The sequence below is a fragment of the Polyodon spathula genome, chromosome 25 (genome assembly GCF_017654505.1).
Source record: "Polyodon spathula isolate WHYD16114869_AA chromosome 25, ASM1765450v1, whole genome shotgun sequence".
Lineage (NCBI taxonomy): Eukaryota > Metazoa > Chordata > Actinopteri > Acipenseriformes > Polyodontidae > Polyodon > Polyodon spathula.
Window position 1 is genome coordinate 8059584 of NC_054558.1, and position 15912 is coordinate 8075495.

The following is a 15912-nucleotide window of genomic DNA, read 5'->3' on the forward strand; positions in this document are numbered from 1 at the left end:
TGAGGTTTCTCCTCTAATCAGTATTCTGTTTTCTACATGTGAACCATGCCCTAATCCATGTACGTGTTTTCTTGAATCCCAGCTGCGTTCAGTTTGAGAATTAATCTTTCATGCAGGACTTATATGGACTGCAGGACCATATCATATGTTTTGCAAGTTTTGCAATTATCCATTACACTATGTAACACAATTTTTGTTCCTGAGTAGTAAGTGTTATTTCCTAATTGCTTATGCCTCAAAAGTATAGAAAATGGCTATTATTCCCCACAAACTTTGCTTTTGTGACCAGGACAGTGATATTTCAAAATATCACTATTTCCAGTGAGAAAACGGGCGCTTTTGTGTCTTTTCATTCACATAGTCAGAAAAAAACAACATATGAATCCAAATTAACATGTATTTATACTAAAGTAATACAAAAATGACTACAAAAGATTTAGAAGTGAGTAGTTTTTCGAGATTTACGATCATACTGTAAATACCCATAGGAAACTTACTTGGTAAAACAGTGACTGGGAAACGAAACCATGTGCTTAACATAGATAATGTTAGTCAGGGTCCCCTGCTGTTCAGCAGCATTAGAAGCGCACTTCTGGCCAGGATCAACGACGGTCCTCAAGTCATGTTACACCAGCATTACGAAACCTTTCATGATGTTATACAAATGCATAAAAACGTTCCCCTGCGCAGATCATCCAAGGCAGGCTGTTTTAGCATGCCTATGAGACAGTGTAGGTCATGGCCAGAATTTGCTAAGGACTATTTATTGAATTTTGAGCAGTCTACATTTTTTTTTTTTTTTTTTAATATAATTTTTATTGAGCTTTTGACATACTGAACAATATCAAAAACACCTAAAAAATAACACATGAATCAGCTCAGCAACAACGAACTACATGCAATGCAATAGATTTGTTTGCAGGTTTTTATTTTTGTTTGTTTGTTTGTTGCTGCTTTACCTCCTACACTGTAACCGATTTCAAATGGTGCTAGAAACTGATGATGACTCTGAACACCAAAAGAAATCGGTCAACCTTGGGAAGAGGGCTCAGAGTAAAGTCCATGGGTGCTGTGGGGTGGGAGAGAGCATGCACAACATGAACAACATCATTATGTGCCGCATATATGGGGCTTCCAGTTATGTCTGCATTGCAAACTGTTTCTCAACCCAGAAAAGACTCAGGACTCTGCACTTACAAAGTTTTGAAACTGAAGCTTGGCAGCATAATAATTTTGATTAAATGATATTTCTGTCTTCCTCCATAAACTTTTAACTACATGTATGGAGTCCCGCCCTCACAATCACATTACCTTAGAAATTAATGTACCTTTGCCAGCTTTTTCAGATGTAAAAGTTCACTACAGAAATATCATGAATAAAGCATAGCTATGTAAGCAACATAAAGCCTAGAGATATGGCAAAACATGACATACTATGGTAAGTGCATAGTATAACCGTGCAAAAGGCATGGGAAAAGTTACTACAAAACTTACTACAAAACAACCTGGCTCTCCTGTATAAAGTGCAGGGCTTCTTGTGACAGCCCGCTCCCATGCATGAGTGTGCAGTTCATCTTCGTTCATCTCAGCCCCTCTCTCGTCAGGCTGACTGATGTTGCAGTTCATCTCAGTCTCCAGCGCTCCTCTCTCCTCAGGCTGATTGATGTTTTTCTTGCTCCAAGAACACTGATTTCAAATGGTGCTAGATTAAAAACATGAAGAACTCTAAGCCACCACCTGAAACCAGCTTCCAGGAGAAGACCAGCAACCTTTTCCCTTTAGTTTGCAAACCTTCAGCCCACTAATCCTCTTACGACAATTGCATCCAAAGATACTGCTGCAGCCGTGGCACACAGGTCAATAGGGGGCTCTCCGTTTTCAATCCGCACCTGTAATTAAACACCAAGAACAAGTACTGTTAATAGATTGCATTCTGGAACCTGCTCACACTGACTTCTTGGTAACTTGCCGTTCGGCTAAGTTTAATTAGGTAAATAGCATGTGCTGTGTATACACCAAGTATCAACCAGAAAGACATCAGCAGATCCTGAAGCCGCTGGTGCAAAAACAGGACAGAAAACTGCTGCACTAAACTAAATATGAATCGGTATGGCATAAAGAAGTTCTACTTTAGCCACAGGATTTGGTTTTAGGGCACAATGCAAGTCATTATTCCCATCCATGCTCTTCTTCGTGCACACAGCAGAAAACTAAATCTAAACCACTTCCATATGAAAATAAGCCATCTGGAGTTCTCTGAAAGAGCCACACAGGCTTATTAATGACACAGGTGTGGCTTTAAAGAACCTTTCCATCACAGCAATGAACCCTGGCAAGCTTGAGCACCAATGCTTTGTCACACTATCACAATGGGTCACAGCACAGCACCGCTCTCTTGTTCAAATAGAAATCTGGAGATATCTCTATAGCAGATGGAGGCTGGGCACGAACTAGCGACCCACACACCGCAAGCAAGTGTCTTAAACACAACACCAAGAGAGCCGGGCGCGTCTGCATTTGTGGTTTTGGAGTAACCTCATCTCATCTCACTGGCGGAGGGCAGAATTTGTAATGGCAGCACATCACACAACACATCTCCCCCCTCTCTCCATTAAGCCCATTTTACTTGGTCCCTTTGGCAATCTTAAAGCGCAGGTAACACCATGCAACTTTTCAAACGGTTTTCCAAGCAAAGTCCCTAAACTGAGATGGTTCAGACATTGCAGCTTGAACTATTCACAAGGGGAAAACTGCTTAAAAATCTGCAGCAAGCTGCTTCGTAAGGTTCCAGAAAAGCCAGAGTTCTTAATGGAGGAGTTCCATGGTGATAGCACATCCCCACCCCCATGCCCCGCCCCTGTCAGCGGCCACAGTTGCGTCTGGACTTCAAACTGCAAATAAACGTGTTTTTTTCTACACAATTATGTTTGTAGTTTTGCAGTTGTAACTACAAAGACTCACGGCAATACTAAAAGAAACTAGTTAAACACGTCTCAAGATGAAGTCTGAAGAATGAACTCATTGGATTGTACCAGTTTCTATTAATATGTCTATATTGCAGTGCAATTTTGTAATACTTTACCAGCAGAGTTAAAAAGATCAGACATCTTGGACTGAGAAAATACTGCTGCTGTGTTGCTGTCCAAAAAAATGGAGATGACTAATCTCTGGGATTTATTAAACTGATGGTCGCACTGAACTGTGGAGCTCCTTTGCTTCTGGCCCACCCCAAGTTCCAAAGAAAAGGCAGTGCTGCGCAGGGCAAACCATGCTGTACACAGAACAGTTTTCTAAAATCATTCTTTGCAGTTCAGTGTAAGATCTCCCAGGGAAGCCATTAGCTCATTGTTCGAACGTCACCCAATGACTGGCCTCCAGACCTCTGAACAACATTATTCCTGGCCATGGCCCTAAGCAGCCCACCCTCACCATAACAAAACTGGGAACTCTTTCAGACTCCTGCTTTTGTAACTTGCCGTCACTAAATAAATCAATCTTGGAGAAAGCAATCTTGATGCGCCAGTCAAGGGCGTAACTTCTAATCTAATTTGCAAAACACTGCTATTTTTAACCAATACAAAAAACATGCAATTTAGAGCACAGGCATAATTGCTAATATTTGCTGGAACTTCAACAGGGTGTGTGGCCGACAGAGAACATAACATTCTGTGATGCTTAATGCCGTAATGTAAATAGAAATATGGAATTTCAGTAAGATTTATACGGCAACTTTACAAGCTCCAAAAGCAGGGCTTGAGTTTCAAGATGGCAAACAAAGTGGCTGTACAGGTTTTCAGTGGGTACCCATTACTGATCTGCAAAAAAATAAAACAACATTATAGCTGAAAAACACTGCAGGGTTACTGACAAACATCTGGCTTGTGCCTTCATCAGTGTCAAGTTTCTTCACTTCTGAAGATGGATGGATTGGTTATGTGTTTCTGTCTGCTTCCCCTTCTTTACTACGGTTGTGTGTACTGTAACGAACCACAGAGAAGTACAGGAAAGCGTAGGAAAATCCGGTATCAACCCTCAGCTCAATAATGTCAACTCCAGTTCTCAAAGTTTTGAAAGTAAGCAGGTATAAACGACAGACGCACGTGTGTTCAGCAAGCTGGGCCTGGGAAGCTCTGTGCATCTGTGGAACAGTTTCCAATCTCATTGTCTGGGCATCACAGAGAACTCCCAATTCCTCTTTTCAGTGGTGCTGCCTGCAGTCGTTTAAACTACAATTATCAAAGGAATATTTGTATGCGTAATTGTTGATTAGCGTTCTTGTTGTTTTGTGCTCACTTGTTCAGCTTCCTGGACGATACAAGGACAACATGAAGGAGTGCTGGCAGGGAACACAAAGTCAGAGAACAGGAACACAGCGCCAATGAACTCTCTTTTAAGCAGATTAACAAAGTCAAATTCAGCTGTTTACATGATTCTTTATATGGTCAAACAAACAAACACATCATGCAGAAAAAAAACAGACTTTCCACATTCTATATATGTCTTCCCTGACGTATACAGCGATGATGCCCCTGCATGTTCGGAATTGTTGGGAATATGCTTAGCAAACTGACCCAAAAACTAGCAAATTCTATCTGTTATTTATGCAACTGCATAATCTATTTCCATCCTTAGATTTACCTACATTTGTGAGCATCTTGTTAAGAATCTTGTATAACAAGATTGTGTCAAAGATCCCAGAAGATCCCTTTTACTTGCACTTGCTGTCAACGTTCCAAATCCATTACAAAAATATACAGCATGGTTTTGAAACAGTACCTAGCACTGTGAAACACTGCGGTGGGCAAAGACAGTCGAAAGAGATCACCACGTGGCATCATAAAAAAAAAAAAAAAAAAAATTAAAATTAAACCGGAGAAGCACATTCCATTCTCAATAGCTTCTAACCAAAGCCACCTACTGATACATACCTGTCTGTTTTGTTCTTTAAGCCCTAAAACAATCACATGAGAAACAGCATTTATAGCAACACGAAACAGTAACCTGCGAGGGTTTTCCTTACTGTTCTCCAACTTTGGCTCTACAGCAGCACCGGGACTGTCCTTTGAGTTGTGTCAAGAATGGCGCAGCAAGAAAGCTGGGGTGTGTGATTGTGTGACTTTGTGTGTGTGTGTGTGCAGGTAGTTGCTAACTTGCAGAAAGCTGGCACTGTGCTTCCTCCCTCCCTACCCACAATCCCATTCTCCCTTTACTTGGCAGGTAAACATACCCACCCCAACCCCCACCCATTCTTGTTTCGATCCCAACTGTCCTTCTGTTTCAGCACAACAACAACATGGTTTGTTATCTGGAAGATTACAGAAAAAAATGAATAGAAAAGAAAAGAAAAGAAAAACAGCTTTTACTCCTGCCAAGGCAGATCACTGTGTTGTTGTTTTTTCGTTTCCTGGGAGGGGAGTGAAGACAGCGTACTTCCTGAGATTCAACAGACTGGACTGATTCAAGCCCCCCCCCCCCCCCCCCCCCCCAAAGAGTGAACCCCCCCCCCCCCCCCCCCCCCCCCCCCCCCCCCCCCCCCCCCCCCCCCAAGTTTAACTGTTTCATCCTGCTGCTCTCTGTTTAATGTTTATAAAAGATTGAAAGCGATGCTGGCCCTTTTTCTGTCTTCAAACTACAGCAAAACAACCTTACTCCACCACAGCCCTCCACAGTTTCACGGTTTCATACAGCCTGGAGTTCTTACATTTAAACATGGATCGTTCTCTAACGTTACCCTTTTCCTTTCAAACAAGCAATGCAAACTTTGCTCAAGCACAACATTAATGGTGATTTCTCTTTAAGTCTACGAATGCCTGATAAAAGCCAAAGGTTACTATGCTGAAAAGGGACAGACAGAAAGCCAGTGACGTCAAAACTGCAGTCTGATGCTGTATCATTTGGCGTTTAAAACAAACAAACAAAAAGAAAAAACCTTTGCGTTTTGATTAATTAAATGGGATCTATGGGAAAACGATTGCTGTCTTTAACTACAGCCTGGATCAGTTTCTTCAATTCAAAACCCTTTGGCGTCCTATTTTAAAACTAAAATAAAACAACATTTCCAAACGCTTATCTTTCGTTTGGAAGTGTGAGGGTGGAGTCTTTTCAGACAATCACTTTCTCATATCACCACCCCTTGAATGTCTGCAGAGGCTTCTGTCAGTGATCTGTTTAACCTTTATCACAATCCACACCCAGCATCCTCAGTTCTTCGCCTCCAGACCTGAAATAATAAAAACAGTAGAAAGTGCCTCTTTTCATCCATGCGATTTGGGACTTTTATCTTGTGCACTAAAGCAGTTTTATTATTGCCTGCAGCAGAAAAACAACTGTATTACTGACCTGCCCAATACTTTATACATGAGTCATGCCAAACTCTGGAATACACCGGAGGAGTGACAGCACAAGTCAGCCCTGTAAAATATCCTTAATGCTTGTGAAGACTGCTGGGAACAATAACATCAATACAGCATGACACTTGTATAGCGTCTTTCAAGATGTATATCTCCCCTATGGATGGCAGACAGACTGTCCTGTCTATAGCTAATGTATTGCATGGACTGAATCAGGCTAAACCAAGGCATGGCGTATTCCTCTCGAAACGTCCAAGTCTGAACAAAAAATAATAATTACAAAATACGGTTAGCCTCTCTGGAAATTGCTAAAAGCCTGCCACTAAAAAGAATGAAATAGACCTGCACGGATCAGACTATAAAAAGGGTTATTTTTAGAACTTGCCAAGTGATTTCTGAACACATTTACGCAATGAGTCTTTTCCAAAGTACAAATCTTCTCCTATTTCAAATGATCACTTCTGTTTTGCCCTGCTAAGTTTCGTTGTTAAAGAAATTAATTACAAAATCGAATCTCTCACCCTAATTAACAGTACCTACGAAGTTTGTTCTAAAATGAAACACAGTTCTCTAACATTACAATATAAAGGAGTGTGGTGATGAAAAAAGCATGCAATGTAAAACGTTGAAGCCTGTCTTCTGATTTATATTCCGATTCACTTCTCCAGGGTGCAGTGTGTTTCGACAGGGCCCTGCATATTTAATGTTTCCTCCCCATTCACGTAAACCTCCATTTATTCATCTGTCGAAACCTGCATGCTCAGCGTAGCCTTGTAATGCCGTTGCCATGGCAATACAGTGGTTGCTAATGATGATTAGGTGTTATTACATCGGGGCAAGAGGAAAAGCAATGGACCTGGCAGATGTGTCTTTAACTCCAGTCACCTCAGAACCACTTAAAATCTATGCGTGGGTGTTATAACATGTGATCCCCACTAGAGGCCAGCACTGAGAAAGCCCTGATGTTGTAACCCTTTGCAGTCAATTTATTCAGTGCTTGTCAGACGCGTCTGGTTCAATTTATTTTCACGCACACGGTTTAAAATATATTTTTTTCAGAGTAAAACAGGTTTAAAAGGCAGTGCATGGCAAACGGACATCAGTCCTGCATCTCCAGCCAGGCCCCTGCCCTTGTTCGCTGTATTTTTCACATACCTCTTTATAGGCATGCATACTGATAAATTCTCTCCTGAACATTCGTTCAAACTCCTAAATAACGCAATCCAAGTCATTATTTTATTACTATAATACTACATACTACATCTCAAAAAGCTCTGAATGTCTGACTTTCTTTGAGCGCTGGAATACGGAAGCAGCTATCTCCTTTGTTTGTGTCCGTGTTATCTCTGTGGTGCATGGGGCTACTGTATTGCTCAGTTACGCCATTTTCTTTTCGGCTTCATTCGGCTCCTATCGGTCTCACTCGGCCATTGAAAGGTTTTCTCTGCTTTTTCCGGAGAAAAAACAACTAGAGACCTGTGCTTTACATCTTTTTGATGATGTCAGACAGGGTCCGACATCAAACTGGAAAGGGAAAATTCTAATGTCGGACCTGGTCCGACACAGGACTTCAAAGGATTAAAAATGCGTGACTGGGGACTGGGGGCATATCTACCTGATCTTGCATTACCAGGACGTCGGGGTTTTTATAATAATAAACGTCAATACTGTTCCTTACTGGGGTTTCCTTGCGGTCTCTGTTTCTTTGCTTTGACAGTGTTTGAAGGATGTTTTTAGATATGAGGTTCAGCTGCGATAGCCGGAACAGAACTTGACTTTGCCAAAGCTTCCCGGACGAGTGCTTGTTATTCCTGGAGTCTATTAGTGTGCTTCGGATTATGTACTATAAGCACCGTCAGTAGCGAACGGTTGACAATATTATATCCCTGCCGTACAGTTGATAAGCATGCAATGGAACAATCGCTCTAGCAGCATGCAGGCTGTCAGTGTGTGTGATGCAAGATGTCCGTAAAAAAAGCATGTTGGGGCTTTTGAGTTTTTAGGAAATTGAATCATTAAAACAGACCCACCAGGAAGGAGAGCCGCAATCCAGTGATTATTAGCGAAGCCAACAGGCAGCACAGAGCACAGCAGCAGATGTGTTCATCCAGGAGATGGGTGGAGTGTCGCACCATCTGATGCACTGCCAAAAAGGGAAAAACACTGGCTGACGAGAGACTGCAAACGCAACGTAAGGATAATCCCAGAAATGCTGCAGACGCCAGGATACGCACATCACAGGGGGAGCTGAAGAGCACTTTTTAATATCTTAGACAAAGCAAACCAGACACTTGCAGACAAGCTAATTGTACCTCTTAACTTTTTTACTAAAAATACAGAAAGCTGTCCTTGCAAAGCTTTACTGTGTGACTCACTGTTCACTTACAGTGCACAAGCTACAGTAGGATAAGGACTTGAGCCCATATTCACATTTGTATATTTTCCCCTTTCACGTAGATTAAAAACAAAATAAACCCATAGGAAGAACCAAGCTTGATGTAAAGGTTAACAAACACTGTTAGTCACATACTACAGCATTATTACTAGTATCATTATTATTATTATTTTTTTTGTTCATCTAGAATTGCAAATACTGTGATTTCTTCTCTATTTATTGACATGCAGGCATCAACCAATAGTACAAGAGCTTTATATATGACAACATTCCCTGGGACCAATCACACGGCCACATCCACCTGCCTGCTTGTTTCTGGCCAATAAGACTGCAAAGCCTCCAGTCCCTGGTAACCTCCCAGTGCTAATGGGAGGTGAGCCCAGCCACTTAGCTGATGATGCAGCTCTAGGAAGTCTGTCACTTGTGAGCTGGCAGTTTGCCAACCTGGAGTCACCAACAGCAAGGTAAACAACAGTCCTGAGCCGGAGTCATGACATTTAGTCCCCTATGCTAGAAGCCACTCTCCTTCTCCTCCCTTTCGTCAGCAGCAAGGGGTGCCTCTCTTGCGCCCCCAAGTCCGGGACAGCCTGTCTGTCTCCCCCTCACCACTCCTAACAGAAAAATAAAGATCACTGCGTCACGGCTTCTGTTTCCACTGACTACGCAGCAACAAATCTCTAAGCTCCAACTCACTTAACCCTCAAAAGCAGCACCAGCATCAGTGGACACCGAGCTGGCTGTGATCAGAGGATCATAAAAACATACTAGGGGACAGAAAGGGGTTCTCTTGATAACACAGATTGAAAGGGCATCTGCTCCTGGGGGCTCCGGCCGTCAGAGGCAGACCCCCAATCAAGCCGTCCCGTGCGTCTTGATTGAGTTAAACCACTGAGGGGGAAAATAAGAACACAAGAAAACAACCCCCAAAAAAACAGCCCCCCCCCCCAATCGTTTCTTTAAAGGAAAACTGCGATTATTACTTACCGATATAACGCAGCGTTCCACCCACGGCAAAACGACATGCCGTCGGGACGAACCGGGATAGACACAAGGACGGGGCAAAGCATTCGTCTCACCGTCTTTGAGGTGAGAAAACTGAAAAGCAATAACTACATTAATAACAATAGTAATAATAGTACTAATACTGGCAACGCTAAGAACAACGCCGGCACTCTGCGTAACCCAGTTTGTTGTCGACGAATCCTCTCCCGACGCGTAGCGTTTCACAAACAGAATCTTCTAGAACGAACGTTCTCACGCTAACTTTTTCCTTTCTTGCCCCCACTCCCCCCCATATCAGTCGAAGTATAGAACATGACATCTACAGCATCCTCATCAGAACAAACCTACACCATTGTCCATGTGGCTACTACACATGCAGATAAGTCAAAGTAAAAAACAAAACAATACCCAAATTTATAAGAGGAAAAACAATCCCAACTCCGTCCGCTTTCAAATCGAACGGTCGAGGACTCCCATCTTCCAGTATCTCAGCTTCTGTTTTGGTCTTCGACGTGAAAAACTGACGTAGCAACTATTTCCAGATCTCTATTTACAAATCTCTCTCTACTTCTCTGCTTGCTGCTGCAGCAATGCTGTTCCTGCAGCTCCATAAACAGAGCCAGCTCTCTCTCTCTCTCTGTCACACACAAGCATAGGCACACACACACACACATGCACACACTCTCACACGATCTCCTCTCTCTCACTGTGACGCAGCACTTAATTCTCCAGCCTGCTCCCTGTGTTGCATATAGAGAACTGCAGCTTCTCGAAAGAGTCAGACAAGCTCAACGCAGGCAGACACACAGAGTGCTGCCAGAACCTTCCAGCCTCCCTCCCTCTCTGTTTCCCTTGTGCTTACTGAATTGACCGTGCTTTCGGAGTCACCTGACAACCTACTGCTTTTTAAAGACACACTGTCCCCTTCTGTGAAGTAAAGCCTTTGATACAGCTTGCTGTTTAACTGCCCTGTCACTTCTAGACACTCCTAGCTGATTGCCACACACGGGTCTTCAGCAGCTCCTATGTGAAGAGTCAAATTCCCTGTGGAAAAAAAAAAAAAAAAAACTGTTTCTCCATCCACCTAGGGATACATAGAAATAAGCTCTAAACAGCGTTTCTAAAAATCTCTTCCCTTTAATTACTGCTTACCCTCGATTCTACTTCATGCTTGGATTGGCCCCACCTAGTGACCAAAAGTTGTAAATACACTAATATTATCTGTTTCTCTCCAACATCAGTTTTTTTTTTTTTTTTTTTTTTTTGGGGGGGGGTTCAGCTTAGCACACAGTGCCTCCCGGTGGTATTATACAGCATAGGTATTATAATCAATTTTGATAAAATTAACATGTGTAGATGAGTAACCTGTTATTATTGAATTAACAAATTAAATATGTTATAAAAAGGTTCTACATCAGTAGGGATGCTGAAGTTTTAGTTTTTTGATTGGTCTTTGATGACAAGCTATAGAGAGCCACTTATTTTGACCTCAACATGTAAACGGACAGTAAAGAGACTTGTTTTCATTGCTCCAGGCCCTCGATATGTTCAGGACAGAACACTGGAAAGTTCCCATTCCAATCTAGTACTTTCAGTGCTGTTTTTTTTGGAATGCACGAGTAGCAAATTCCTTTCTAGAAAGCGCACAAAACCTTTTGTAAAAAAAATCCCACTTCTGTTCTTTATTCTCCAAATGACAGGAAATAAACTCTCTCTCCCTCAGCCAGAAATTCCAAAGAGCGGAACACTTGGAAGCCTTCCTGAAGCCAGGCACAAGCAAAAGCGACCTAAATACTGAAAAAAAAGAAAATGTAGGTTCACAGCACTTTCTTTCTACCTCTCTGACCTCAAGACCACGGCACTCATGATATAAATAAAAACAAGAGTAGGCAGGCTTGGAAATGACTAATTACCACTGTCTGGGATTAACCAGCGAGTTATTGGGTACACTTTGCGTTTATTTGAAGAGCTAAATCCATACACAAAGCCTCCAGCCTGTGTGCCCTGCGATTCCTGCTACTCACTCACGTCTGAATACAAGCTTGTAAAATGCTGTGTAAGGTTCCCTACTCTAATGTAGAGGACGCTATTACACTACGGGTGGACAAAGCTGGCTCTTCCACTCCTGGTCTTCGTTCCAACCCTGTTTCAAACTGTTTAAGTGAACCAATTAAACCTCACCTGGTGTGGAGTGGAATGGCCCTCCAGGACTGTGATTGGACACCCCTGTATTAGACTGATCTGAACTGCCGTTTCTATTAGTTGTTTACATACGCATTTAGGAACTACTGTGCTCAATGAAAGCATTGTGTTTTAATGCTATTTTATTAACTGAACACGTTTACTTTAACATACAGGAGTAGCTCCAGAATTGTTGGAAGCAATTACTGTAAACTTTGGGGTTTCAGTGTTCCGGAAGAGTGCTGGGTTCTGCTTTACTGTTTTTTAAGATCTCAACACACTGACTATGGGATGTATATGAGGTAGAGGCTCCTGGGGTCCTTACAGAGGCTGCTGTTTTAAGATAACGTTGGGGACAAGCTGCAGCAGTTCGACGCACACTTGGCAGTTTTGGTTTGTTTTGCACGATGCGTGATTCTGTTTGCTTTTTATACATCTCCTCGCTGTGGCCTTGAAGCCAATGCTGAGAGAGGGGAGGGCCCCATCGCACACACACTGCGCTGTAACTTGGTTTCCTAGCAACAACATTTTATTATCAAGGAGCTCTACCCAAGATGATGCTCTCAAGTCTCCAGGTTCAGGGAAACTCCTTTGTGTAAGCGCTAAACACTTTGGGGGCGAAAAACAAAGAAACATTGGATTAAACTGTGACTTTCAAACAAAGAATAACAGCTGGCTAATGCGATGGCACCCCACAAGAGACATCAGGAGACAGATTAAGAAAGAGCAGTCCAGGAATGCATTGACTGAACCAGGGGTCCCAGGGTGCACTAGCAAATGCAGCTCACGCCCTCTTTACTGGAGTTAAACAGACTCCAGTGCCAACACAGGGTCTTCCGCAAGTGGTGCTTTGGATCTGCCTGCAGAAGCACTCGCAGGATCAGGTGTGCTGGAGGAGGGGAGGGCCGTGCCACACATGCACACAGACACTCTTAAGCCTCTTACAGATTCCACTTCCCGATGTAATCAATGGGAGCGAACATTCGCTGAGATGAAAATAAATGTAAGTTTGTTTCACTCCGGCCAGAAATCACAGCAAGTTTTCAATGACTAGTTACATTTTTACTCCTCCCATGATCATTGTGTAGTCTTTTTTTTTTTCAATAAGAAGTTTAATAGATAAAATTTGCTACTGCTTATGGGGTAAAAATGATACTAATCAGTCACGTTAGTAAGATACGAAGCTGCATATGGCATTGAAGGTAGGCAAGACTTTCTCTGCATGTAAACACCAGGCACATATAGTTTACTGTGACACTTTCAAGGCTGCATTGGCCTTACATTTTACAAGCCAACATGAATAAAATATACTCTCAGAAAAAACCATTTCTCAAATGTAATAATAATAATAATAATAATAATAATAATAATATGGTAGTTCTAGAAGCGGGAGATGTAAATCAAGCACATTTAACGAGCTATTCTGGAAGCACAAGGATCTCTCTGGATAATAAGCTGCAACAGCTCCCTCGCAGGCTGTTTGTCTGTCGTGGACAGTAGCTCAGAATGTATGCAAGGGGGCGTCTACAGAAACACTGCAATCAAGCAATGCAAAACCATGCAACCCAGATCTGAACGGCGCCTGCTTCAGCATTGCAGCTTGAATACAATGAACAAGGTCAATGAGCACAACAGACAGAGAGTCAGGGTCTGCTGTTATTCATCGTGAAATACAAAATGAATAAACTGCTCATGAAACTGCTGGCTTGCTGAATGAGTGTGCAGAAACTGCACCTGTCTGAGCTTGCAGTTAGCAACATGAAAACGGAGTCAAAGCTTCTTAGAAGCAAGAAGAAGAATTTGGTTAAGGTATTTTATAATGCTCATAGCGTCTCATAAAACTACAGAATTGCACGCATGGAACCAGCCCACTGTCAGAAGGCCTGGCTGTTTAGAAGTGTGATGCCTGCTGTTTAAATTATCAGCTCATTATAAATGTATACATCTGTTCCTCTTATTTTCGTTTCCATTTTGTTTCCTAAGCTGATGTCATTTTAAATTTTATTTTTAAACTTGCAGAACATCTCTGTTTGGTTACACAGTGATGCAGTGACAAGCAAGTTTCACTGGGGAGGGAGGGTAAGCTAAACTAGCTGTAAACACTGGAACTGCTTTGCGTTCGAATGCACACACTAACCTACTGAGGAATGTCGTGTGCATCGCTGTTTTAGAGTAAACTGTAATGGTGGTACTCTGTACATTTAAATTCAGCACAACTGAGACCAAAGCTCTAGTTGTTATTATTATTATTATTCTCCTCCATCATGGGTCTTCTCAAATAAGACATCACAACAACATTACTATAGTGACATCTGCTGGGTGAAGCAGGTACTGCTTTTGCAGTTCAGTCGGCATCAGCTTAATAATGAAGGCTTTCAGCAGACTGAAGACATCCTTCTTAGACCGACCCATTAGAAAAGTATACAGCTGAAACTGCTACTGGTGCAAACTCGTATTTGAAAGAGGGCAGTCAAGGGGTGATGCGCTTTCACACATGACCCAGCTAAAGACAGAGGGGGTATTTAAAGAGGGAGGGGTATTTAAAGACAGAGGGGTAGTTAAAAGATGGGAGGGATATTTAAAAGAGGAGAGGTATTTAAAAGAGGGAGGGGGGTTTGAAAGACGGATGGGGTATTTAAAAGACGGAGGGGGGGGGGTTAAAAGACGGGTATTTAAAAGTCTAGGACCCCTTTTCATTTCTTCTAGTAGCTAGTGTGTATTTTTCATAAAGGGTTAAAAATAAAAGTAAGAAATCCATAACTGCAGTTTAAATAAGTACTCCTTGAGAGACATAATAACAATGTAATAATCTCACATTTAAGAGTCCCTAAACAGAACTTATAAAAGTTTAATACAAATACGTACGCGATATTGTTTTTGGCCAATTAATGCTCTGTTTTCATGGTAACCGATAGTAACCTCTCTAACTGCGTAGTATATATATAGTATATATATATATATATATATATATATATATATATATATATATATATATATATATATATTCTGCGTAACAAACGCACGCTGCCTGCAGCTGCCCCGAGTGCAGTAACAGCATGTCTAGAGCGTGGACGCAGCGTGGACTCAGCGTGGACTCAGCGTGGACGCGCACTCCCCTGCACCGCCTGTGTTTACGCGTCTCAGCCACCCCGCACTGTCACTGCTGACCAATTCCCACTAATATTATTTCATCAACACTTCGGCCAGCTTCTAAACAGTACTTTCATTTTCTTCTTTAAAAAAAAAAATAAAAAATACACGTAGGTAATAATTAAAACCAAGCAAACTGGCATGGACCAGATCTTTCTAGTTCAATCAAACCCGTATCCCGGATCCCCAAACAAACGCCCCCAAACACACCTCGCCTGGAACTTGTATTTAAAGGTTTTTTTTTTTTTTTTTAAACAAGCGTGCGAGTTCTGCACCGACTGTGTGAACATTTGTTAACATTCAAACAAACACGTAATTTAATTCAATAAATACGATGTCTTATTTGAATCACGGTATTACATAACAGGAACGACGTACCCTGCATAACATTACCGTTGGGTAAAAAAAAAAACAACTCCCCAAAATACCCCAGTAACACGCTCACCTTGAACCCCAGCGAGGCTGTCGTGCGGTGCGGCGCCTTGCAGCTCCCTCGCCCAGCCAGACTGTCTCTTCTTCTCGCAGCTTCTCTCGAATTCCAGCACTTTTTTTTAATGAATTATTCTTACCGAGTTTCCACACCGTAGCATTCTAACCCCGCCCCTGCCGCAGCCCCCGCCTGCCGATTGGCCGGCACAGCAGCTCGTTATTATTTTGACGTCATTATCACATGCGGTTGACGCATGTTTACAAACATTGGAAAAAATCACGTGCCGCTGGGAACGATTTTACCGTAAAGTACCTAATATTCATCTCGTCGTGTTGAATTGAAAACATCGGGATCCCCCGCCCCCTCCCTCCCCCAAGAGCAGAACGAAATATCTTGAAAAATAA

General features: G+C 42.2%; 1 long non-coding RNA gene across 1 annotated transcript; it reads right to left on the bottom strand.

Moving 5' to 3' along the window:
* Nucleotides 1-787: 787 nt before the first annotated feature.
* Nucleotides 788-15669, bottom strand: LOC121300246. The gene is made up of 2 exons (XR_005947505.1): nucleotides 15524-15669; nucleotides 788-1889 (listed from the first exon to the last, which is right to left on the bottom strand). It is a non-coding gene; the product is annotated as an uncharacterized LOC121300246 (long non-coding RNA).
* Between the last annotated feature and the right edge of the window lie 243 nt (nucleotides 15670-15912).